Here is a 26,733-nt window from a genome sequence, read left to right on the forward strand (position 1 = left end):
TATACGATTTATTTCCTTTTGATTAACTGATCCAGCTTTCTTTTTCACTTGAATTCCTGCTCTAGGGACCTGCCAATAGTGACTATTATGAATGAAATAAGTCATGCCTCTGAAAATCCTATGGAACATCAAACTAGTCTGACTCCTATGTTCAGTATTTTTGGTGCTATAATTAAAAATTACTTCAAGGAGGACCTATTGCAATTAAGTGTAACATCAAGTGTAATTTGACTGTTTGAAATGCAGCAGGAACCTCATATTCCTGTTGTCTCAAGGTAATACATCTGACCATACTGGAAAGTATTCCTTGGGTTCTTTTTGAAACACTCTCATAATTACTAACTTTAACAGGAGTGATCAAATTTGTCCAATATCAGAACAGATGATGCCCATGTGCATTCTAGCCCCCAGGGCCAAGTTCTCAGGTTGAATTCTCTCCAAAACACTGGTTGAAGCTCAGATCTTTGGACTTCAGAACATAGTGGAAGCAACTAAACTATTTTCTCAGCTGCATGCTTGAAGCCATGATTAGCTAATCACAAGTAATCATATACATGCTTATTTCCACAAAATATATGCAAATGGTTTCCTAATACAGAAATAGAATCTGCTACAAGATAAATTATGCACTATTAGCTGTTTCTTGTTTTTAGCAAGAAATGAGGACATCAGGACCTTTTCCTTAAGCGTGAAAATATGCTGCATTTTATCCTTTTGAGACAGTGTTTTGGAAATATGTCAAAATGATCAAGAACTGAATTCTTGTTTAATCATAATAGGAAGGCCTTATTGTATTAGCAGATTACAGTCATTGTGTTAGTATACTATCTACCTTGTATTCATTTTTGCTAACATAATGAGAATTTTTTCCAGCATGATTATATTTTAATACAGTAAAATAGTATTGGAAAGGAAAATTAATATGATTTTAAAGTGAGATGCAAAGACAATAAAATAACCTCTGTTTTTTTCCTAAACTTTTAATTCATTGCTAACTTAAAAATACTTTTTATTAATCCTTTAAAATAATTATATTCAAATGAGCATTTAAAGTCAGTTAAAAGGATTATAGAGTCTTTTTTTTTTTTTTTCCACATACTGTGCCATATAAGAACCAAATTAATTCTTGCTAAACAAACATTACAAGAACCATCATAGAGAAAATTAATGGAAATCTCCAAAGAACATTATCTAAGACAGTACATTAAAGTATATTAGTAAATATTCTACAGTATATATTGTAAGTAGTAATGATGTTTTGTAATATGAGCTCTCTTTACCTCCTTGAAAGTATGACAGTAATCCAGGCAGGCCCTTTCCTGAGCCCTGATCCAAAGCCCTTTAAAGTCAGTGGAAAGATCTCCACTGGCTTCATTTGGTTTTGGATGAGACCAGGTATTTCTGAATTTCAGACATTTCTAAATTTGCTTGTTTGAGAGCAGCGTATAACCAGACAACGGATGACCAGCTGCATGCTATCTTGAGTACAGCATAAGTTTGTATGCAATCTGCATCATATATTTCATCACAACAAAGATATCACCCTTGCTGCAAGGTCTTCTATTCATTACTCAGATGTATCAGTTCAGGTTTTGTTGTTGTGGATGCAAACTCCATATGCTGTACTGGGGTCCTGGTGAAATTTGCTCTGCTGCAGCAAAAGAAGAGAAATACCTGTCTGCACTAAATGCTAAATATTATCGACCCAAGGGAAGTCACAGAGCAGTTTTCCAAACATTTTGCAGAGTTTTTCTTTGCGTATTGGTTTAGATGGCATTAAGAAGCACAACGATGAGAATTACAGCAAGGAGTTCCTTTCTGTGACCCACAGATATAGCATTAGAACAAGCCACTTCACCCTTTCTTATTTTAGTTTGTGAAGCAAACAACACTACTTTAACTACTTTTCAGGGCTATCGATTACAAATCAATTAGTTTACTATTTGTACTTCAATAAAGGTCTATATAATTAGAAATCTTTTTGAGAATCTTTATCTTTGTTATGTTATTCTGTGTGGAGTTTACATGGAGAGGTTAGTTTTGCTGCTGTGTACACTATCTGAAACGTGCTATTGTTTCCTTTATATAAACAGCGTCTGACTTTTCAAGCTATTGAAATGAATCTGTATAGGCTCTATGTGTACCAATGCCCTCTACTGGTTTGAAACACAATTGCTCAGTAGAGGGTATTGCTGTTTTCCTTTATTGGGGAAACTGTCATATTGAAATTGTTTTCTTTTCAGAGCAGCAGAATTGCAGCTGTGTATCCAGACTCTCTGAAGGTCAGGTAGCTGTACTGTGGGCAAGCTGGCAGCTGAGCTGTGCTACACAGGTAAGCTTTTTGTTGCCTTCTGCATGCTTCATTTTCATTGATTTGGAATACTTACCTTGAATGACAGGCTTCAAGGTAGCAGTCTTGTGAGGGAAAACACTTTCTTGAAACTTGTTGAGTACCAGGCTTCCAGTGCAGATGCTCTGTTAGCATGGCAGCCACCTCGCTAAGGAGCATCTTTGCTCTTTGAGCTGGCTGAGGGCCTACCTGGGAAGACAGTGGGCAGTTGTGCTGCCAGGATATGGCACAAATAACCCTTGAGGCACGGGAGCCATCGAGCTAATGAAGTGCATTAAGGAAAAAGTCTTAACTATCAAGGGGTGGATCCACTCCCCCGTGCCACAAACCAGAGGTCATGTGCCTGAGGAATGTGTATCCAAAGATAATACTACCTTCAGAGAACTCTACTTACAGGTAAGTAACTCTTCTTTAAAGGAGGTATCTTTGTGTGGCAGACTGTTTATGGGAGCAATTTGAATTGAACTTTAAATGAAAAAGGCATATCTCTGTAAGTGGTAATAATTTTAGTCATCTCGCTGTGGCTAGGGGTTGTGGAATTCATTAGCACAGATTAACATATAAAGTGGGTGAGATATCTAATAGCAAACGTAGAGGTTTAGGGACCTTAATTCATCACTGAATGAACAGCGTGTACAGTATTAGGGACTATGAAATTTTTAATTTACACAAAGTGTCCAAGAATATAGGGAATAAATTTAAACTCAAAACAGATAATGGAGCTGTGCCCTGCCTAGCTGGCAAGTTGAATTGTTTTTACACTGAGTGAAGAAAGCTAATTATCCCAAGCACAAGGAGACTGCTAAAAATAATAAGATTATAAAGAATAATTTGCTGATATAATTACAACAAAATTGGGTACACACAATCGTCAGATACATGTATTGCTTGACCTGGGCGAGAAAGTGAAATAAATCCTTCCTCTATAGCCTTCGTAAATTTGTTTTTATCATCTCCAAGTGGTGTTTGCACAGGCAGCACAATTTGCATGTGTAATGTGGCTGTACAAATTGACAACAAGTAAATTATTCAAGGAAATAGGCTGGTCGTGGGTCTGAACTATCTCGCAAAGCCTATTCATTTTGAAGAATCACTGAGACGTGAAGCTCATACATCAACCATTTTCTGACAATCCTCAGACTTATTGTCTCCTAAAATGTCATTATGGCTATTATTTATGAAGCTAATTCATTTATTAATATATATTTAACTCTGACTTGTCATGCACCTTAGCAGGCATTCTGTGCACTGCATATTTTTGAATAGATGAAAGAGTTTTGCATGCTTTAATGATTACTGTAAGCTGCTATAGATTTATAGAATGCAGCTTTATTATCTACTTGCATTAATACCTTTTTGTAACTTTTTTTTCCTTAAGGCCATCAAATATAAATGGCAAATGACATATCCAAGAGATTGTATAAAAAGAGATTTTCTCAGAGTTTGTTGAATTTTAGAACAAAATAGGTAGCTAACTGTTAAGTCATAATTCCTTTTTAAGAGTATATAACAATTGTGTTCAGTTTTTGTGCGTTTTGCTAAAAGTATTGAATGAAATACGTGAAGGCAGATGTTTATTATACTTTGGTGGACAAGTGGCCACCTTTTGATTATACCAACAGGGGGAGTACCATTTAGAGGTGAGGGAAACATAGCAGATGGAAAATAGACATATTTTTCTATGGTATACATAGAATATAGATAATTTGACTCATATGGAACAGTCTTTAGGAAATGAACGGCACAGAGTATGGGTAATGAGGTTGCCTATGGGTGAAGGATTTTTTCATCTTGATTCAGTTATCTTTAGGGCGTATTAAAAGACGTGGGGATCACAGTAACACTCTTCTGACATTTGCACAGTGTCAGGAAATTAAAAATTGCATTCTGCTCTGAAAAACATATTTGGGGTAGACCTAGATTTTATTACACACACAGAATTCAGATTAAGATTGTAATTAGCATAACAAATTGACTAATTAAAATACACAGTATGGACTGTATGGTCAATTTGACTATTTACAAGTAGCCGAGGTCACAATTTGAGATGACTGGCCAGGTAGTGTAAGAACTTTTAGAAGTTACGAAATCTTGCATGTGTTATTGATACCACCTACAGATCTTGTAGGTTGTATAGTCTTGGTTCCTCAGTCTTTCCTTCTGTAGGGTGGGGATAAAAAAATTTGACATGCCTCCTAGTTTTGTAAAGGAATAATCCACTGGGTGAAGGAACTCCAGTCAGAGCTATTCTTTAGTATTAAAATTAGGAATTGTGTTATTTTTCAGCTACTCACAGGACATGCTAGATAGTAGTATAGTAATAATTGTATACCCCGGAATGGACATTCAGTGAATAATGAGGCATTTACTGCACCTCTACCTTAAAATCTCACACAGCTATGCTCTTCACTGTTGTCTAGAAAACTATTTCACTTTAAGCTGAAGGAGAACACAAGGAAGTCCTCAATGCTCTTTTTACAAAAACAAGAACCACCACCTCCTTAGGTAGCATGGAGGTCTTTTGATAATGGTAAATAATATAGATTTTCATATTGGAAAACTCTTTATTTTGAATCTTCAACTTTTTTAGAATGGTTGTAACAACACAAAAGGAGCGGACTCAAGTGATAGAAATAAAGAAATGGTGAGAAACTAATCTAAACAAGAGCAAAGAAACAATACATGTGGTTCTGAGTATATGTGGTGAATAAGTAAGGCTTTTTTGTGTCTGAAATCAGCGGGAATAATATCCTGTGCTTTGGAAATAGAAGCTTATGTTTTCAAAAGTATGCCATCACTTTTGGTCCTCGTGATTTCATTTGCCTGCCTTGAGACATCACAGAAGGCAAACTGAGATGTTCAGCTTTTATTTTTTTTTTTTAAACTGAGCCTACTAAAGGGATGTCACTTTGCCCTATACTTACCCAGAGCATTTTTAAATTGACAAAATACATTAGTATGTGCAACTTAAACATCTTCTTTGAAATGCCACTTTGAAATCTTAAGGTACAAATGTTAGTTGATGTTTCATATTTCTGAAGACAAATAGTCTTTGCAGTCAGGCTATCAGTCATTTGGTAATCAGTGCCTTCATAACTTTTAGATTTGCTCCCCAGTTTCCACTGAGAAATGTAGATACATGAACTCCCTGCAGTTTTGCTGAATACAGCCATTTAAACACAGAGACAGAAATGAATATGACCACAGAATTTATGGTTGAAGACTAATTTCTAGCACATTTCATGTTAGTTTACAATTAATGATGCTATTTAGGTAATCACTAGATTACATGTTAAAAGAGAAAATTAATTGAGTGTTTCCCATTTGTATCTGAATACATTAGAGACTTTCCAGCTACAGTTTTCCCAATTACAGCAGAATTTGAAGAAAAGATTGACAGGACTGTTTAAGAGGAGCTTTTATTTTCCTTTCCCAACAAGAGATTAGACTTCTACAGAGATACTCTATGGAATATCAAACTGTAGTTCATGCCATTGCTGCATACAGTAGTAGAACTACATTTTTATTTTATGAAGATCAAAATTATACCAACTATGTAAGATATTCATTCATCTTTATTCAGTAACCTGTATAAATTCAGAGTGTAGAGGGTACAAATCTGTTTGATGATTCTGGACAAAATTTTTCAGCTGTGGTATTCTGAGTGGCTCAGCTGTTCAGCTGCAGTATGATGTGCTAGGAAAGTGCCCCCATCAGACTGCCTGTGCAGCTCTTGCTGCTGCTCCTGATGACACTAATCCATATTCCACTTCTAAGTTGGCTGCTTCTCAGGGAAATGCTGCTGCTTCAACATCTTTTACTGCTGATCCAGCTTTACATTTTTGGAGCAACTCAAGAATTCTCTCTTCCCCCTTTATAACTAGGGAAAGTAAACACAATTCACTGTTTCATTTAAAAAAAATTTTTAAACCATAGCATCATTACGAATTCTATCTGTAATGCCTCGTGCTGTGTTTAAGATGCCTTAATGTACTCTGCAATAGTCTTTGTTGTAACAGGCCGTACAGGTAAGCTGAGTGGCCAGCTTGGGATTCTTCCAATATCCTGGGACTCTGCAGCTGCAACTGTCAACTCATTTTACCCTGGGCAATATGTTAGGAATACACCAGGTTATACTCAGAGGACTGCCTATAGCTAGATGATCCCTTAAAAGCTAAAAATCAGTAAAATAATAATGTGATGCTGGAACTGGGTACCTACCCTTATTTCTTTGTGTTTAACTACATCAAATGAATATTTTAGAGTATTTAAACTCTTAAAGACACCACACAATTGTTTTGTAGCTCCTTTCATTTTGATGCCTAATAAAACATTATCATGCATTCAAGCTAACATGGGAATGCAATAATAAGAGCTGGACAGTAAACCTAGTTTTCAATCTTGGCCAAATTCCATGTTAGGCAATTTTGTTTGCCCGTAGGCATACAACCAAACCTTCACTTCTGTTTTAAACAATTGCACCATGTTGGCATGTACAGATGGTTTCAAAAACGAAGGTTACAGTGTAAGCTGACATGCCCTGTTTTCAATTAAATTTCCAAAGAACACTGAGATTCTTTGGAATAGATAAGGTGATCAGAGCATGTATTGGGAGATGAAGAGGCTACTGAATATTGTTAACAATATGCACTAAAAAAAAAAGATCCTAGCTGGTCTTTTATTAGAAATAAAAAATTCATTGAGAAAAACACTACTTTAAATAAAACAGGAATTAATGGATGCAAATCAAGAAGCGTTTTGGGAAAGTTTTCCTCTTGTTTGTACACAGTGTCAGGCAGATCATCATAACTTACCAGATTTAGCATAGTTTTGCTGTTGAAAAATAAGGAGATACAACAACTTTTTCCAACAGCTCTGGCTTTGGAATGTTGCTAGAAAAAAATAGATGTGCTGCAACATGCAGAATCACGTTCCCTTCTCATTAAAAGTTACTTGCCTCTTTGCAGTTTACCCGAGTCAGTTTAAGAGAAGGATATGGTTCAAGAGTTGGAGACATCAACTATATTTTCCCTTATCTCTTAACAGTGAATATAGTTGAAGAGCTCAGTATATTTTCATCTCCTTTTTCTTTAAAGCTGTGCAACATGGGTCTGTTTCTTTTTTGCTGAGGAAATGAATGTTTTGATAAGGGCCTATTTGAATCAGTGCTGAGCACTCTAAATTCTAAATTCAGTGTTCCCACTGTAAATTCTTACTATATCTAGTTACATATGTTTCAAAGTGTACAAAATCTCTAATCACATGCTTTCTTTATATTGAACACTAAGCGCAGCACAGCTTTATATCTGATGTGGATTTCTCAGTGTTTGTTTTCAAGATTTGCACCTTCCTTGATGCCCACTCTTTCATTATGAAAGCCGGGTTGATTCTCCCAGAGTTGACTGTTTTGGTGTATGAATAAAACAGTCTGGTTTGCATCAGGTCCTTGATGAACCTCAGAAAAACCAAAACTGTTTGGCCTGTCCATTTAGGGTCCCAAATTGAATCCAGTGCTGCCAGTCAAGACCAAAGGATCAATGCTTCTTTTGAGTTGCAGGCAGTACTTGGCAAAGTAAGTATTGTTTCCTGAGCGTGCAAAGGTTTTGTTCAGCTGGCTTCTGCATTCTGCAGATGATGGGATCAGAAGGGAGATCTGTGCAGCTGTGCTTAGTTAGCAAACAGGTGTCTTTTGCAAGTTAATCATCAACAATGGGAAAAGAAGGGTTCAACTACAACACTAAGTTTGCTGCTGCTACTCCTTCTGCAAATGCTATATCAAGTTCTATTCCATATTGTAAAGCTTGATTTCCACTCCTACATTTATTTCACATGATTTCTTGCATTTCTCGCACATTTCTTAAAATATTTTGTGTTTATGAGGAGAGTAATGGATCACATGAAGCAAGAGCAGCAGGATGAAAGTAGCGCTGAGCGTGAGCTCTCATGTAAACTCCTAACTGTATTATGATGAGTAATGTCATGTTTCTCTTTAAATGAGAAACAATCCATCTACATTCAAAGCTCTAAAACTCCTGTGAAATTTTCTGGGGTTGTACAAGGAATTTTGCTTCTTCATTTCCTTTTTTTTTTTTTTTTTAATTATCTTTGAATTCTTCATACTTTCCTAGATCTGAACTGATGATGAAAGGCAAGAAGAACAAACGGACAGGGTCTGGACTTTTACCACTTTCTTATACAACAAAATGAGATGTGATAAAAAAAATTCTGGGTATAGAGCAGCTCTCTGAGCAGGTTTGCAGATAAAACCATATCTCTTGTGGTGCTCCACAAGAACTATAATTCTCCATTTACAGCAGTGTCATAATGCACTGACTTCAGTTGTGCCTTAAAAAGACAGAATTCAAAAGGCAAAGTAATTTTGTAAAATAAATAGAATGCCTAAAGATTAATTACAAAAGTCTCCTGCAAACTTCAGTTTCCAAGAATGGTCTATCAAATAAATGTGACACTTCATAAGGCCTGCAGAATAGAAGCTGAGATTTAGCCCACAATGAGCCATAGAAGTTCATCTGTTGTAGGAACTCCTCTTAGTACAGAGAAGTGTCTGGTCTTATAAACCATTGGTATTCACATGGAAACTTTAGTTACAAATGTCCTTTCTTGTGATACTGAAATAAATATACATGCCAGGAGCAAGATGGATTAGGGAGAAGTGATCTATTTAACAGTCTTCCCTAAATAATCCATTCCCCTTTACCATACACTTGGCTTTGAGTAATTCACATAGGAGGTTTTTGGAGATGGTTGCTACACTCAATCCTGCTCCATACATTATTATTGCAGGACTGTGGTATTGGGCCTACTAATCTCAATAATATGTATGTATATATTTTCTTAAACTTCCAGAATCTGGTTTCTAAGCATTTGAAGCATAGATCCCATAGGATTATCTAAATCTGACATTTATCTGGGTAAAAGCTAACACGTAAGATGTCACAGCTAATCACATGTTTTTTATACTTTCACTTGGAGAAGAAAGAATACTGGAAGTGACACACTAACAAATAATACATAATCTGTACACGTGAAGTAATCTTTACTGCTTTGTTACTTTTTAAATGTGCTACACACACCACTCACAAATACAATTACCTTTGTAGTTTAGAATCATGATATTTATTGTAAGTAATACAATAAGTAATTGATCCCTGAAATTTTGACTGGGGAGAAATTACCTGTTTAAAATTCTAAGGCAAGCTGTTAGATTTTTAGTCATATGATTGGACAAATCCCTGACAAAACTCTTGTTAGTCACAGAATATGGAAGTTAGAAGAGTTATTCTGCTATGCACAATGTACTAAAATGAGCGTTTGCTTTTAACTTCTTTTATTACCTTCAGGAATATACATGATCATGGGATTACAAGAGAAGTCAGACACTGCAATTCTGATTTCACATAAAATCTGAGGTCCAGAGGGAACTCAGGAGCTTATCTTGTTGATCTTGTCTGACCCACAAGAAGCTTTAGCTGTGTCACCTTCACCTTCAGCACTGCTTTTAAAGATCTTCAAGGTTTCACAGCAGTCAGACAACATATTCCCCTACCTCACTGTTAATATTCAGAAGCTTTCCCTAGCTACTTCACTAAAATCCTTTAAACTAACAATTGAATCTGTTTTCTCTTCTACCCAAACTTGAATCATAAAATGTTCTAGCTCTCCTTTTGCCAAAACAAAACACAAGTGTGTTTGTGGATATTTGTGTTTTCTACTTACTATAGAAATCAGATTCTGACATGAAACACCCCATTCAAATTTTACTGGGAAAAAAATATATACAACCATAATAACAGATAACAGCAAGTCCTGTCTATTTCTTCTGCTACAGCTGTGCAACATATTTGAGACTTTGAAATAATCAATGTTGTTTCAGACACATTTCAGTACATATTCTCATCATATTTTCTTCAAGTGTTGCAAGATTATCTAGCTTCCTAAATGAGTGTTAAAATAGCCCTTACCTTGCTTGCACACAAAGAAGTCCAAGTACATGTGCCATTAGTGTATAGTTATCATAAAAATAAATTAGCCAGTCTGTATTTTCAGGTTAATCTTCAATTCATAATTGAATCAGTAATTACTGTAAGTTAATATAATTAGGTGCTAACACTTAATTGAGAATTATTTATTCAGGAATCTTCACTATTGTAACACTTCTTATAGCTCCAAATCATTTTGAGTAATATACTGCATCAAATAAGCTTAACCAAAAAAAAATGGATGGACAGTATGTGGGATACTACAGCTTAATGATAAGAGCTAGCCTTAAAATCCTAAAGTTCTTTCTGAAACAAGAGGAGAAAGAGCTTTTTTTGACAGTCCTTTGGATTCTGCAAATAGAAGAAGTCCTACCTGAGTATTTTCAAAGGACAGCACTGAATTACATTGGAAAAAATTCTGTTGTCTCCAGTGGCTGTTGATGTGGGTTCCAAGAGAAGGCTTTACTTCTAAATCTCCCTTAGAAGAATTGATTCAGAGGAGCAAATGGCAGTTCCCAATCAGTATCTGGTAACTGCATGTACATGCCTCATATCATAACATTAATTCATAATCCCACTGTTTCAGAAAGAGTCTTGGAGTTATATTACTGTATATCAGTGCTTTGCTAAACTGCATAGGTGCTGTGGTTAGTGTACTTGAAAAGGCTGCAGTGCAGTTTGAAGATTGTCTCAAAGATCAGATTTGCTTTAATTTCTGTACTAATTCACTGAAAATGCACAAGTTAGGCTTCTGGCTTTGACTCTCTTAGCTGTGCTTGAGTTTGTAGGCTCATCTTTTCTGTGCAGTTTGAACAAGTTGGGTTTCTTCTATACCCAGGATAAAGTACCGAGCTTGCATCAATCCATCTCTTTGCCTGCTCACTTCAAAATTAACTAAAGTGTAAGGCAACACATGGGCTGTGAGTCATTTTTGAAGGTTTGATTTGGGACTGATCACAAGTAAAAAGCTAACGTGACCATAAGTACCACCATGAAAAGCATAACAAAGACAGCAGAGCAGCAGAATCCCAGGCCTCAGCAAATGAGAATTCGCTCAAATACAACAACAGTGGCCACAAAATAAAAAATAAAATAAAAAAAATAATAAAAAAAAAAATAAAAAAAGCTGCTTACCTTCAGAAGGCCTCAGGTATGCAGAGATCTCCAGCAAAATATCTTTATCTCCCCCTGCCAACCCTTAAATGAGATCTGGGAAGGGGTGGATCCTGGCTTCACCCCTTCCAGTCACTCAGCTGCATTGCATGCACCTGAGCTTCCCTGGTGGCCCTGCCTTCCACCAGGTTCTCAATCACTGTTTTAGGCTGTGACAGCATTTCCACTACACCATATTTCAAGACAATGTGTCTGTTCTTTTCAAACTTAATATACAAACTCAATATACAAAATATACAAATATAGAAAGCTAAAAGAGATACAGAATAATTGGAAAAGTCTTCTGACCTTTTGACTTTGGTCAGATCAGAAGAAGAAAGTGTGGTAAAACATATAAAGCAACTTATGTGATGCACCCAAATTTTTCATTTCTGATTCAATGTAAATTCAACATCTGATCAAGGTGTATCACGTTGATCAGTCACAGTAGTTTCATTTGTTGATTTGGAAGAGAAAACAAGCATTTTTCAAAGTGATGTGTTAAACTCTCTGACTTCCCGGAAAGTCGACATTAATTGTGGCGTTTGATCTTATTCTTGTTTTATAGAGTAACAATGAAGTGCAGTAAGTTCAACAGAACTTCAGAATTTCTTTGATAAATCTGTCAGAGGAAAAAATATTACAATCAGTGTACTGAATATTTGCTTCTTTTCTTGAAATATAAATTAATTATGACTATATAAAAACCTTTTACCATGGCTAATTAATCAGAATCTCCTCATAAACTATGTGTCGACAGCACTGTATGTCTAATTATCTTTTCACTTCAGAATTGTGTGGTTGAATAATGAAGAAAACATTACCTGATGAATTCTTTTATTTTATGATGATATCTCTAGAGACAGAAAAGACAGAGCAGCTTAAATGCCATCTTAAATTACATCTTGGCCTTGGCAAGCTTTCAGCTGGTTTTGATTTGCATGGAAACCATTTTTGTAAGACTCATATTCTCTGAAAAACAGAACTTAAAGCTATAACTAGAATAAATTATCTATAGCTATTTAGGGCTCTATTAAATCTAGATGCTAGGCACCCTTTTCACATGCAGAATGCAATGGAACAGCTTTTAATACCCTGTCAACCTGTTCTGTGAAAAGTCGATTGGGCAGGGAAGGTTTGATTTGGCTGTTTTTATTAAAATATCTTTCCCCTCCTTATACCATCATGAACCACTCAGCCTAATTTAAACCAGGTAAATTCACCAATCTGTCTTGCAAGTCTACAGAAACAGCTTTTATTTTTGAAGTGATGACATCTACCCATAACTATTGGCATGCAAGCTCAAGGCAGTTATTCATACACTGCTGATAGAGAATTGATCTCTATATGATATACCAATATAAGAAGCACATTCATGGATTATATGCATCCATGCCTTTCTCTTTTGATTGCATCCTCCTCACTGAAAATAGGGAACAATTTTGCCCAGGACATGATGGGAGGGCCAAATCAAATAGTGTTAGACTATGTATCTCATTAATCAAGCTTTTAAATTTGTTATGCTTTTATAATTTAGAATATGTCCACCTGCAGCACCTCTGCGGAATGTAAATAGCATCACATCGCACAGAGATTCATAAGAATGCCTGCTAGTACAGTAAAATTATGATTTGATCTAGTCTTATTAATTATTTAGTTTAGAGTTTAATTTAATCTAACGCCTGGCTTCAATGCTTGTTTACTGTTCTGCAGACCAGCAAAAAGTAAGGGAGCTTCTGCTGAGTACAGGTGAGAAAAAGTAAGACAGTAATTAACATCTTGAAAGCAAATACTCACACAATTGTAACGAAAGACTTCAAGAATTTTACTCTCTATTTCACCTCCTGTACTTCCTGGAAACATTAATCTAGATCATGCTTTAAAAATAGTAATGTTGAGCATTGCACTTCCATCTGCCAAGTATCTACTCTGCAAGTTATTGGAAAATCTTCAATAATAGAAAGCACTTTTTTTCTTGAAGCACCTAGAGGGAAAATAGCCTTAAGTCAAGACTAATTCTAGCTCCAAAATACTGACACTGGCTCCTATCTCTGTGAAAAGACTAAAGAAACCTATGAGAATCATATAACTTGTATACATCCAAATAAGCAATCTGAAAATGCGTTCCTTAAGTTCAGATATAGAGCATGTTAGAGAGTCAGCTATTCTGACCTCCATGGTTAATGAATTCCATAAGGAGAGAGCAAACACTAAAAATGCCCTGTAGCTCAATGTCTTCAGCCAAAAAGAACTAATCCAATTGACTGAGACCAAAGAAAACGACTGAGGATGTATGGTTCCAGAATGTCTCTGAGGTATTCAAAATCAAGTCAATTTAAGGACTTGTAAGTTAATAACTAGGACTTTACACATAATCCTGTACTTTACAGGTAGCCAGAGAAGGTTTTTTACAACCAGGGTAATGTGATTTTCATGCATAGTGTCAGTCAAAATTTCAGCTGCTGAGTTCCAGACTAACTGAAGTTTCTTCATCAGTGCAATAGCAAGACCTCAAAATGCCAATGTGAAATTGCCTTTCCTGGTTCTGGAGTGGATACAGTGGATACTAGCAAGAGCAGATACCATGCTTTTAATCTATGTTTCAAAATAAGTGGAAATAAGACACTTAATAACTAACATTTTAAAAGGTGGATAAAACAATTTAAGGGAGAAAACCTTAATTATTGTATGCCATTTTATCATAACTCACCAATAGAGTACATGGCAAAACAGAATATTATGGAGCTTTAAACTAGATAAGTTGGGAGTCCATATTAGGACAAATGCATGACAATTATTAGTACGTTTGTTAGCTGTAGAGGACATGTACTGATGGAAAGGGTGGGAAAAGATTTTCTGACAGAAAAAAATGTCTGTGATAAAAGATTGGTTTTTCCTTTTTATGTTCAACAAAGTTTAACCGGTATTTCCAGACACTGGATCCCTGTTTAGAATTGACAGAGTGAAGGATACTGTTTTCGTCTTCAGTGGTTCTTGTAATGATGAGCTGTTTGTACCATAGCAGATGATAAATAGATACACAGACATTTAAGCACAGGGCCACCTGAGTTCATCTTTATACCTGCTTTGGCAGATGAAACTTGCTTTTCAATAGCTATCCTCAGATATATTGCTGAAAGTTAAGATATGAGAATCAATCATTAGGGATGAAAGCGCCGGGTATTTATAGGAGAAAGAGTTATTAAAAGAAGATCAGCAATGGTTTTACCAAGAATAAATCCTGTCAGACAGAATACGACTGATTTCTTTGAAGGAATGACAAAAGAAATAAATGATGGGAACGTGGTGGACATAATTTATGTAGACTTCAGTCAGGGGTGTAGCCAGCAATTTGAAGTTTGTACACATCCTGGCTGATCCCGTGCCCCCTGCCTGCAATATCCCCATAATCTCCCACAGCAGACAGGCCATTGCGTATGATCACTAATGCAGCAGGCACACATAGATGTAGATTTGTATCAGAGCAATGCTTTCAGAGTCCAGAAAAAAAAGCTGGCCCCGGGAAAAAAAAGATTGTATTTTGCATGTGCTGCTTAAACTGACAGTTTTAGAAAACACTTTTGGTAGGACAAAATCAGAAATACAGGTATCAGCATTATAATGGTGGAACAGCCTCAGTCAATTAGAAATGTATTTCTGTCGGAGGTTGAGTAACATTTCTTTGAACATCTTTTCTCTGTTTTTTGAAGACTAAAAACCAAACATTAATCTTGGGAATTTATCTTTTTTTTTTTTATCCTAAGACTTCAGAACTGTCAGAACTCTCCTTCTTTCTTTTCCCATTTCCATCACCAAGATTCTCTTTCCAAAGGCCTCTTCCTCTCTGACTGCACTGCTGTACTCCAAATGAAGAGGCTTTCAGTATTTTTTTTGCAAGTATTGCAAATCCAATGAGTCTGAAAATTGGTCAACCTTTGTTCTGTCTCCTCTGAAAAACAGAGTGATAATTATGCAAGACTTCAACCACCATCCCTATAATATTTCCTAAGGTAAGGCCAGTTTTCATATCACTTCCATAGGTGGTAGATGTACAGTGGTTACTTGCAACCTTTTCTGACTGCATCTGTAAAAAGTCTATTCTTTCTTCAACTTATCTCATATAATCTGTAATATATTACTGAGTGATACTGCCTTCAATAATAACAAGTCCCTGGCCCATATTACTTCCATTCTCCATTACATTTAATTAATTAGATGTCATTCTTCCACATTTACCTATATTCCAAAATTCTCTTTTTCTTACAACTCTTCCCAATTCCTCTGGCAAGCTTAGTCTTTTAATTATTATTTCTTCTTTTTAATAATGTTTCAGCTAAGCTTGAATTAAATCTGTGGATTTGAAGAGTCATACACTTACAATTTGAGTTTAGTTTCAAATCTGAACCCCTACTCAAATCTGTAGGAAAGCCTTCTACACTGAGATACTGAGTCCTGAAACTTTACATCTGGTTTTATATAGCTCATCATTTCTGAATGATATTGTATTAGGCACATATTGTTTCTTTACAAAATTATCTGTAACTGAGTCAAAGAAGAGAATAGGTTCCTTTGAAGCTGTATATAGGTTTATAAAATCTGAGCTGTATGCTTTTCCTAGATTTTTACCAGTCATCTCATGCTACTAAGATCTGCCACCTGGGATATGACTGAATGTAAACATAGAGCACATTGAGTTGCTTTGGTAACACATAGCATGCAGAAGATCTAGTAATTTTGCCCTCAGGTAACCAAACACATGTGCTTTTGATGCAAAAGGAGTTCTACTCCTGTTGTTTGTAACTTGTTTTGAATCTAACATAAGAAGTAATTTACCTGCAAGAACTTGATCTGCCCTTTACCACTAGCTCTGCTTTTTCATCTAGAGCTTTAATATTTGCAAAAATTTGAACAGCTTAAGTTTTTTCCTAAAGCGTTTTTAGGTATGAAAGATTAGAACAACATGGGGAAAAGACTGTCAAAATCTCATTGTTTTTCTTTTTCAGACATCATATTTGTTTGTCTTGTTCCATTTGTACTAATGCTCACTGCTAGACAGCCAGGGAGATTTGTTCAAGTAAGCATGTAATCACGTCCTCTAAGAAGTGGTGAACCAGATTATCACAAGGCATGCAAATGTTTGACAGATTATTACTTGCTGCGTGCTTGCATACAAGAGTCAGACCAATCTGTTCTTTTTTCTGTGCTATGTAGGTTCAAATACTAGCTGCATTGTTCTTTGTGTCTTATTATGTAGGCTACCCTGAATAGCAATGTAATGATATATGGTGGTCTCCACCTAAATTCAAGCATTGACATGTACTGAATGTTCACAGTGAACAGCAGCAGCTGGGATTTTGTTGCGAGTTCATCTTTCTACCAGTTCTATCCTTCAGGGTGTCATTATCAAAGTAGAACATACTTCTCAACCTCGAACAGTGTGAGTCTTGTGGAAAAAAAAATATTCAGGCAGAAAGATATGTGAAATTCTCATTGAATTAATGGGTCTCTTTGATTTTTGCCCAGGAGAATACAAAAATCAAAAATTTTTTAAGCCAAAAAAATCTGGCGTCTCCTGGGTAAAATGTGAGAGTTGAAGAGTATGACATAAGCATTAGTAGCCTTTGTGCCTCTTGATAGCTCTGCTGAATCTCCCAAGACTCTAGAAGTTGATTTGTCAGCTTAACATTAGCTTCAGCCTTAGCTGCAGCAGTAGCTGTTGTTTCACCTTTATCAGCATAAATGGTACAGCTACTGGAGGGACTGATGTGGTAAATCTTTTTGTGACACCATTTTGTTTTTGCCACTATCTCTAATTGGCTTGCTTGTGCACTCTGCATCCCAAGCTAGATAGACTGAAAGCTTCATCACACTTTAATTAGAAAAGAGCTATTTTAAAGTTACAGAGTTGACTAATTTTATTTGCCATGTCTCTAAGGGTCACATTTTTAAACTGGACCACTTAAAAATGTGATTGTTAATATTTTGCACAGGCTGAAATCACAAAATTGCATTATAAGCATCATAATTTGACACAATGAAAGAAATAAATGTAAGTCTGCTGATACCAAAAAATCAATGTGGTTTTTGTAAAAAGTTAGAGATGCTAGTTAAGATTTACTCTTTAGCTCTTCCACAACTGCCTACAATTTCCTTATACCCGATCAGGTGCGGATGTCCAGAGTTGAGTGGTTAGACATATTCTCACTTGTTGGTACGACTCCTTTCTTTTTTCTTTTTTTCTTCTTCTTTTCTCATTACATTGACTGCAATAAAAAATACTGGTTTAAAGCCAGTGATTAAGTGACTTAAAGCCAGGCAATATCTTAACACACTATAGAGATGTGTGAAAATTTCCAGGGAATGGCAGTGCCATGACAAAAGTAAAGCTGATGATACTGGATTTTCTGGGCACATGATTCCCTTTTCATGTGTCAGCAAGTGGGAGGGAAAGGTCAAGGGGATCAACGGAGGTGAACTACTCAACTTGGTCCTTGCAATATTGCAATAACTTTGTCCCATCTTGTGAGACTCCCTAACAGACACCTGTATCTCTCAAATGCAAATCACTTTCTAGATACGTTACAGTAAGAAACATCTCTTGCTGCAGGATTCAGTTGTTCGTGGACTTTCTCAAGTGAGCAGTATCATAACTTACACTTTCCTTAGAACAGTTTCTATGTTTCTGTGAGAAGTGATTTTTAGTTCATTCAAACATACTGGAATTCTGTATCCTGACTTAGGGGTCTCTGATGCAGACCGTTCTGTATTTAGATTATTTTTTCTTCCAAATATAATATATTTCCTTTATACATTCTGGTACCAGTACAACTTCAGGGACAATTCTGGCTCAGTATTCCAGGTTGGTAGTAGGGCACAAAGAACAACATTACCAATGAAAAACCTAACTTATTCAGATATGTTAAATGCCATTTTTCCAAAATCATGGCCTTGCACTTTTCTCTCCTCAGGTGAAATGATAAATGTAACATTGAAACTCTATAATCCAGTTTTTTGAAAATGAAGCTCTCTGGCCACATATCCCCACTATTGATGTAAGATGGTGATAGTAGGAAGCCACTGTTGACATGTTCAACAAAGTGAGAGTTCTGTGATCTACCTGCAACAAGGGAGGCAGCTCTTCATTAGTCCTTTTGTGTTTGTGTAGAGCTGCAACATTAAATTGCCCTTTGGTTTTTAAAGCCTTCAATTTGTTTGTTTCTTTGGCACAAAGAAACTTCTTAAGCAATAGTTAATATAATCTCTTTTCCTTGTTATGTTTTTAAATGCTATTGATCACAGTATCATTCTTCTTGTATAAGCATAGAGAAAGGAGCAGGAAATCTATCTTCACTCGACCCAGCAGAGAGGGATTCACCTTGATTAAAGGCAAACTTATATTTCCTACATCATTTTTCCCATCTCTCTTTGTAAGGCTTAGTGATAACTGAATCTGGGGCATCATGAGTTATTCAAGCAATTTGTACAACAGTTGAGGCTTTTAAAAATCTTGTTTTGCTGTAAGTCTGCACCTTCTTTACAACCTCTATTTTGTCTGTATTTTTTTCTCCATTATTTCCTCCCCCTTCTCTTTCAAAATATGCAGCACCGTAGAAAATACTCTGCAATGTACTGTTGAAGCAGCATCTTAACTAAGTCTTGTGATGCTAAAATGTATGCACAAAAAATCTTCAGTTTAAAGTAAGAGACAGTTTTGGTGCCCCAGGCACATGTGTAACCTCAAAGGATGGACTACCAGGAAAGATAGATTGGAGAGTACCAAAATGGCACGCAGTTAGCTGGATTAATAAGGATGTAGTTATTTCAGATCTGGAAAATGAGGAAAGTGATTCTGTTGGATGAACTTTTGTTAAACTACACAGATCTATTTGAGAGGAGCAAACTGGTCAGCAACAGAATACTTCTATCTGCCAGAAAAAACAACTCTATTGAAAACTTGGATGCTCAAAGGTCAATTAAACACAAAAAACCGCCATATGCGTCCTCCCAGCCTCTGAAACTCATCTGATCAATCACATAATGTAGCCTTCTGTGTTTCTTCTGTGAACCTGTGGACACATTTTTGTGACAGCTTCCTTAGTGATTATGGAATCTAAGTGACGTTGGGTAATGGCAACATCATATTGAATTTACCTCAGGTGGAGGGAAGAGGGAATTTGTTTTATGATCAGAATTGATTAATAAACAGAAACACTCAAAATAATTCATTATTTAATCTGGATATATGCTACTTTCATTCGACACTCTGAAATCTAGTTACAGCAGGGAATTACAGTGCCTAAGATTCAGCCAACTCCCTGCTATTGATGGCTGGCTAGATTGAAATGAAGCACAAATTATTTAGGTTGTTTTGGACTGTAATGACAGCTTCTAAAGTAGCTTACTTATTTGATGAGCCTCTTAGAGTCAAGAGATTCCTGTAGAGGAGCAGAAGGCAGCAACCCAAGTTTCCATTTAGACAGTGGCAATGGGTATAGTTCAGTAATGAAGGCTCTAACTTGTGTTTTGGATGTCTTGGCTTCTATCTACAATATGTCTCCCAAATAGCCTAGATAGTCAGTGGTAGTCAAACAAAGTTCAAACGTATTTGAAAATCCAGACCTTGGAAGTCTTAGGTGAGTACATTTTTTATATGTAAATGTTAATTATTATCTGAAGTGTAAAGAACAAATTGTTCTTTGAGATACACGTGCTTTCAGGAGCATAATCACCGTGTTCAGCATAGCAATAGTGGTTAGCCTGGAGCTCCTGGCTTTTACCATTACAAAACACATCCAGGACTCATGAAACTTTGTTAGATGAGTAATGATTGGTGTATAGACAGACATGCAGTAGTACTCTGCTGAGGAACTCTCACAAGGTACATTTACAGTTTTTCCATTGAGAAAAAAAGAGTAAGTATATACAATTTGGGTGTAAGAAGAATAAAAATTCATTTTGAATATTTTATTATGCTAGGCATTAATGTTTTTCATAGATATTTGTTACAATATTACGTGAGTGTAGATATGTGTACATGAATAAACAAATATTTATCTTGTACATATTTAATACTTGTGAGGTTCTTGGATATGCATGCATGAAATGCAAATAGTGGTAATATATATTAAACAAACACTGATATTTCTGAAGAGGAAAACTAATAGATTATAGTAAAAGTCTTTGAAAAACAACAAGTGCCCTGTCTTGTGTGTCTTTCAGACACCAGTGCTGCCCTGGTTATAGAAATGGAGGAGCTGAACCCTTGCATTTCTAAGCAAAATTTTGTGTATATCCTTCCAAGTGCAGCTTTCTCATACACTCTGGAGAAATAATGTATATGATCTAAATTAAAAATTGGAAAACAATGCTGTCTATATTAAAAAATATTCTTGCTAATTAAATTTAGTCTTTTATATCTAAGCAAAAACCTGAGCCAGACCAAGAACCTTTAGAGCATCAACAACACATCTTGAACTGGTTCTAATTTCCATTGAAACTATCATCTGGATATATAGAAATACTCTGACTGAATCTGGCCAAGTACTGTTGCTGTGGTTTCCCATATTAGAACATTCCATTCTTACTCTCCTTTCTGCTGTAGAATGTAATGCCTTCTGTTTGGAAGGAAGCTACATGATCAGAAAGCAATCCATATTGTGTGTGACATGTGAAACACAGCTCTACATAATGCATTTGGATAACCATTGATTTCTGAGTTTTGGAGATAATTCTTTACTAAAATTCAGAAACCTTAAAAAAGATTCTTCTTCAATATCATTAAAAAAAAAAGAAGAAGAAAAAGAAGAAAGCAAAAAATAAAAAAAAGCAGAAAGAGTTTTTATTAAAATCAGATTTTTGTATTTTGGAAATACAACTGCATCTGCTTAGGAAAGAAATATTAGCAATTTTTATCCATCATCAAAATGCTAAAAAATATTTTTACTCATCCTGTCTTTTAGCTTTCTTTGAAGTCACAATATTAAACCTCCTTAAAAATATTTATGTGTATTTAGTTAACAAAAGCTCCTGTAAGTTGAATCCATGCTGGCAAAAGGTTCAGGTAAGCTCTCTATATAAGCTTACAGACAATTGTGTAAATCTTCAGCCATTAAAGAGAAAGGAGAAAAAAGCCATCCTCATTACACTGCTGTCATTTACTCTTCATCTCCTGTCCTCTTTAGCAGCATTAAGATGGGATGTAAATTTGCCAGTTAATGCTGTTAGAAAATGGATGGTTCAAGAAGGGCAGGAATTAGAGATCAGTATTAGGTGCAGATAAGCTCCTTTTCCTCCGCAGTGGCGGCTGTTTAACATTCATGGGAAAATCATCATCAAACAGCGTTATCACAGCTCTGTTGATGGCTGAGGAACTTCATCACTATGATAATTTTTTTTTATAGCTGTGAGCCAAAAAGCTGCCTTTTATTTCTGCTGTCTATAACTGCGATAGAAGCTTGTTTGTATGGGTAGGGTATTGCAAACTCATAGCTCTTCAGCCAGGTTTGATTTCTTTCCACCATCACTTCCCCCCTCAGCCCCTTGTGTGTGTTGCACTAAACAGCGATGCTGATAAAAAATAATAAAAAAAAAAGAGTGCTCAAACAACCCTTCAAAGAATAACTGATATTTTTATGATCAGTAATTCAAAGTTTGACAAGTGATGCCATTCTGTAATGACACTGTCATCCATTTTGCTGTAAGAAAAGAGCAGGGGCTGTAAAGGAGGCAAGCAGGGAAGAAGTGAATATCTAATGTCATGTTAACTTGATCGGGAAATGGCTTAAGGATCGTAACATAACATTTTTTTCCAGTAAGAGACAGGTTTTTTTGCTTCTTTCATCATCAGGTGAAGATGCTCACAGCCTGTTAAGATCTTTTTATCACCTCTGACTTAAGAAGAAAACTATACTTTTCTGTATTTTCTCAAATTTCTTTCAACTTAAAGACATTTTAGTTCATTTGTGGTTATTTTGCAATGACTTACAGTGTCTGATTTTAAACTCATCAAATTTTAGTAAGGATTCATCTTGAAATGATATTTCTACAACACACTCAGCCATCTTCAAATGTATCTGAGATGCAGATTGAGGCCATTCTTTGCCTCGTACTTGGGAGAGGGGAAGATACACAGTTCCAGACTGCATGCATTTTTCCAAGGGAGATAAGGTGCTATTCAAGGAAATTTTTTAATTTATTAAGGTTCTCAGCTTATGCTTCTTTGCAGCTTTGCCCTCATTTTTTTGTAGTTTATCTGCTCTAAATGACATTTCTCATTTTGAATATAGCTGGAAAACATTGTGCTAAACAGCAATTTTATAGCCTCCGCAGCACCACCTGATAATTTTGATATTTCCACTTTGAATTCAGTATTGATTTGATTACGTAGGTAATTTACTTTTGACACAAGCTCATTCCTTGTCTTTTCCTGAGCAGGGACTTCCAATCACGCCATGTTGTGCTGAATTATGTTTGGAGTTTGCAGATAAGGACTTTTGTCTACTCGAGACTGAGCTTAGGCCACCAAACTCATTTCCCATAGGAGGAGAGTTTGAATCCAGTCAGGAACCTAAAGGTGAAAGGCTAGAGCTTTGTAATTTAAATATTACCATATAAACATAAGTTTAGGACAGATACTGTGTGGTTGGGGGAATAGAGAGTTATTTTGACTGGAATTTCAAGAAGTTCTTCCCTAAACAAAAAAAGAAGCCCCAAAATCTGCTGTCTTTCAAAGATCGTGGCTGTCCCCAAGGTCTCCTTGCTTCTGAGCCAGGCTGCCAGGCCCTTTGTCAGGCTGTCACCTGTGGGAACGGTGCCAGCAGATCCCTCTGGGATGCTGTCCCAGCCCATCTCTGCGTTACCTCTGGCTCTGCCAGAGCAGGGGATTTCAGAGAGCACTGGACAAAGCCAGCTTTCCTTTGCTGAGCTGCAAGGCAAGGGGACCCTCAGTCAATGTGGGGTGGTGGTCCAAGGCATTATTATACTCTTGCCTGATGTTATTGTACTTGTTCATGATCACACAAAGATATAAGAAAAACAAAAAGGCATTCTATCACTAGACAAGAAGATTTAGCCACTCTGTAAATCCAGCTAACACAACAGTGCTTTCTGTTAATGGATTTTTACTCTTCTTCAGAGAGAACATCTTCTGAATTTCTAAAAAGAATGATCATAATATTATTAAAAGAATTTCTCAGGAACCATGACAAGCTTTTGAGACAATAAAAGACTTGTGAAGTGTTGTTTAATTTCTCGTTTCTTTAACAGTGTAGAAAGGATTGTTACGGAGACGTTATCAATATCAAGCAAGGTCTTTTGGGAGCTGTTCTGCCATCATTACATGCTTCTCCTACTTACATTTTGTTTTTATAAGTAGGTAACCCCTTCTAGTTTCATCAGCAAGGAGTGTAAAAAATGAATTTTGCTAGTTTTGTACTACTGAGCTGGATTGGGTTTATCTTGCAGTATCCATATAATTTTTTTTTCATAGGAAGCTTGTGTTACTGTAAAAAAATGGCCTTAAGATACTGTGGTATTGTTTAAAAGACACATCTCTAGCCTTTTCCAGGTTGTGGAAGCCTATGAAGCAGGCAAATATATTGGGGTGTTTCAGTAACAGTTCAAGAGTTCTTCATGACCCATTTATATGTCCTATGTTATATTCAGTTTTTGCAGGACATCATGGTTTCTTATATGGTTCATTTTAAAATAACTAGACTTTAAAAAAAAAAAAGAAATAAGAAAGAAAAAGCCTTGGGTTCATAAGAACAAAAGGCAATGATTGTAATTTGCCTCTGCCCTTCAGCAAAGCAATCAGCAATTTTCTAGTATTTTACAGTCATCCATCTAGCTATCTATTCATCTTGTAATACCCTTAGTTTTTCTTGGAAATATTCAAATATATTAACCTTTTATTAACTGGTAACCATTAAAATTCTTTCCTGTATTTGTAATTAGAAAATTTGTCTCTTTACATCTTTGTATGTTAATTCTCCTTCCTTTTTCTTGTAACAAAAATATTGTTGTTTTTGCCATCTGAACTACTTTGACTACCACATTTGAAGGATGATACACATTACCTAGTATTAGAGTAGCTAATACTGAGGGAACTGTAGACCTATTAATCTCCAGCAAAGCTCTTTGTTTGAATAGTCACATCAGTCTCATTAAGAAGTGCTTTGAGGGGGTTTGGAACTGAAAAGTGAGATTGTTTCGCTTCCCTGTCCTGTGTTACATACTCTATAGATCCCTGGCATGCAAGGTATTTTTTAAAACCACATTTCATCATCCTATATTTTCTAAAGTATTGTGCAAAGATATCTGATCAAATTCTGCGTGGTCTATTTTGGATTCTGATAGCAACACATCTACAACAACAGAATCCTTTGCTGACTAATTAGCCCTGTTCTAGCTTGATACTGCAATGTTGGGCAGGCATAATCAATAGTCTTAAATCTGATAATTTCAAAAATCTAACACTTCTGTTTTGAAAAGAAAGAGACATGTTGTATGTCAGTTATTGCTATTTGTGCCATACATACTACAAACATTGACTGCTCTTGACTGGATCTTGAAAAACTGAGGTGCAGATTCAAAAGTCGGCCAGACTGTATCAGAAAGAGCGATTTCAGTAAAGCTGGGCTCCTTGTTGTATAAACTGTAAAGCCAGGCACTGATCAGAGTTGTGTAGAGAGAACCTCAAGGAGTTACGGATTGATGGCTGATGTGAGTATGAACCATGCAGCATGGAGAATGTAGATCTCTGTCAAATTAAGAGCTAAGTTCTCACCAGAACTGTCAATAACTCATCTCATCTGAATTTCAGGAAGGTGGCCTTATTTGAATCGCATCCAACTTTGATCTTAAATCATTAGCTGATTTTTTTATTTCCACTGAAAGTTGCTGACTCCATCAAAACAGTTTCTCCCAGTGCATAGGCTCTCCCAGGATGACGTTCCCCACTGATTGTCGCAAAGCCCTGAGACTCTTCTCACACCAGTCCTTTTTCAGGCATAAACTTCCTTTTTACCAGATGTGATTCCTCTTTGGATGTGTTTATATTTACTAATCTTTGTGGCTTGAATTGATGCTGCAGCCTGTGGACTTGTATGGGTTTGATTGCACTTCATTTATGCAATATGGCTAAAAAATGCAGACAGATAATGCACAGCTCTGCTGAGCTTTTCAGTGTAATACCTCTAGCAGTCCTCAGCCACTGTATTCTCCAGCACAGGGACTATGTGATATCTTGTGTCAGTGGCTTCTGTACATATGAGGATAACCAGAAACTAAGCAAATTTTGGACATTTATCTGTAACCTTTAATAATTTGCTATGCGTATCCACTCATTCTTTTGTTATATTATCAATATTCTGCAGTGCTACTGGTTTTAATAAGAAGCCTTTTCACTGGTTTTCTTTGTTCTAGTCATCTAATCTCCTAATGGAAGTTTCTAATTAAATTCCTACAGCCATTTTCAAACTGTGTTTTGAATAACAAAGTCTTGCAAATGCTCAATGTCTCTCCCCCTGGCTGGGATGCCCTACCTTCCAAATAGCTGTGGGGAAGTGATGCAGGTCACTGTGCAGGAGTATTGCTGAGAACCTACCTCAGCTGAACAACAGGTATATATATGGCACATTCCCCATATGGGGAATAACACAGCAAATTTGAGCAAATTTTTCTAGGGCCTTACTCGTAGTTTGAATGAACACTGGATGGATGAGTAAAGAATACATTGTTTTCATGGAGCAAGGAGCACTTTCCTGATAGACCTGGTGCACCAGAAATGTCGAGAGACCTGAGTCAGTGGTGAAATGTACTGTTTCTCCATTCAAAACTCTTCGATCTCAATTTGAAATTTACCCACCAGGAGCAGCAAAGGATTGAATTACTGCAATTAATATCTCATCTGCATTTTTCACCCACTAATGAAGCAGGAAAAAAAAAAAAGAAAAGAAAAATTGAAAAGAAAAAGAGATGTCACAGAATCAGCTCAAAATAGAATGCGTTAAAGAATTTGTTTGCCTAATTGATCCTTTTATTAATCCCGAGAAGTACTGCAACTGGCTTGAGCCATCATTCCCGGATGGAACAGCAGCAGCATACAGAGATCTAACTAGCAGGCTGTGCTTCTCAATATGCACACCTGCAAGTCATTCCCAGAAATTTCTGCACACAGATGTGTTCATCCTTTAGCACACAGCTGAATGTTCTTTGACTTCAGACTTGGTG

At 36.2% G+C, this 26,733-nt stretch overlaps 1 protein-coding gene and 1 long non-coding RNA gene across 2 annotated transcripts in view; one reads left to right on the forward strand and one right to left on the reverse strand.

Annotated features, from left to right (window-relative positions):
• The window catches only part of INPP5F (inositol polyphosphate-5-phosphatase F), a 949,391-nt gene that overhangs the window by 248,197 nt on the left and 674,461 nt on the right, over positions 1-26,733 (forward strand). The gene's annotated exons all lie outside the window — the stretch shown is intronic.
• Positions 5,754-11,529, reverse strand: LOC125692914 (uncharacterized). The gene is made up of 2 exons (XR_007376924.1): positions 11,485-11,529; positions 5,754-6,230 (listed from the first exon to the last, which is right to left on the reverse strand). It is a non-coding gene; the product is annotated as an uncharacterized LOC125692914 (long non-coding RNA).

The sequence above is a fragment of the Lagopus muta genome, chromosome 5 (assembly GCF_023343835.1).
Source record: "Lagopus muta isolate bLagMut1 chromosome 5, bLagMut1 primary, whole genome shotgun sequence".
Classification (NCBI taxonomy): Eukaryota; Metazoa; Chordata; class Aves; order Galliformes; family Phasianidae; genus Lagopus; species Lagopus muta.